We start from the raw sequence: 1042 nt of genomic DNA on the forward strand, positions 1-1042 counted from the left end.
GTCCCTTCGAGGTAATGGAATGAGGTGGACATCTTCAGGTCCGGAGTGTTGGGCGAATGATGCAATGACTACAATGTCAGTGTTTTATCGGGACCATTCTAGTCATAGGTTGTGGGCCTAGTGATCATGATGGTTCATTTCTTCTGCTTGTAGTGCTTTTGGTGTGGACGTGTTGACAAGCGATCGGGCAAATCGTAAATCTATTGGTTGGATAAGGGAAACAGTAAGGATTGAGGGAAGTATTAGTCAGGTATCAGAAAGTCTCGGCAGGTTGTACGCAATATAATTCAAGTTGTTCGCAAGCTATTGTTAGATTTGTGATTCTCAAGTTGGAAATTTCTTATGCATTCGTAAGTCATGAAGTTCTTGGTGATTGTATCGAGTGGATGCCCAGGTGGGGGTGCACTGGAGCTGGTATGGGGTGGATGTATCGCAGAAGTTCATGGTTTGATCGCCGTTACTCAACGAAGCAGTGGTTAGTAATGGCATAACAAAGAGTCAAGGATTGTTAAGATTTTGGGTTCATCATATGGTTCGGTTTTAGGGAAGGTTCCGTGGGAGGTATCATGGGTAGCCATTGTTGAGCAAGCTTTTGGTGGGAATTCATGTTGGGAGTCGCGAGTGGGTCCGTGCAAGGTCCGTATCCAGAGTGCAGGGGGTTAAGAAATCTGTATATCAAAGGCATCAGTTGGAGGATTCAGACTCTAGCTTATGTGTTTGGGCTCTTGGGTGGCTCCATCTTGTGAATGAAGGGCAAGTGATGAGGTTTCAGGCTCTTAGCAGCAATATATCGGCCGACAGTCGAGGAAGTCTGTATTTTGTATCTCTTGTGTGTTTATGGAATTCTTATCAACAAAGATTGGATAGATTGTTCGATGGATAAGTGTTATGGATTATAGCATGGAACCCAATTGCTTACTGGGTGTTTTGTTGGTATTGATAGCTCGGGAAGCCAGCAGGGCAGCAGCTAGGGATTTCTTTCAGGGAGCTTCTACATTTAAGGTGATTTTTTCTCACCATACTTTTGGGTGGAAGGCACTAA

Source organism: Lactuca serriola, chromosome 4 (assembly GCF_051521515.1).
Source record: "Lactuca serriola cultivar US96UC23 chromosome 4, Lser_US96UC23_V15, whole genome shotgun sequence".
NCBI lineage: Eukaryota > Viridiplantae > Streptophyta > Magnoliopsida > Asterales > Asteraceae > Lactuca > Lactuca serriola.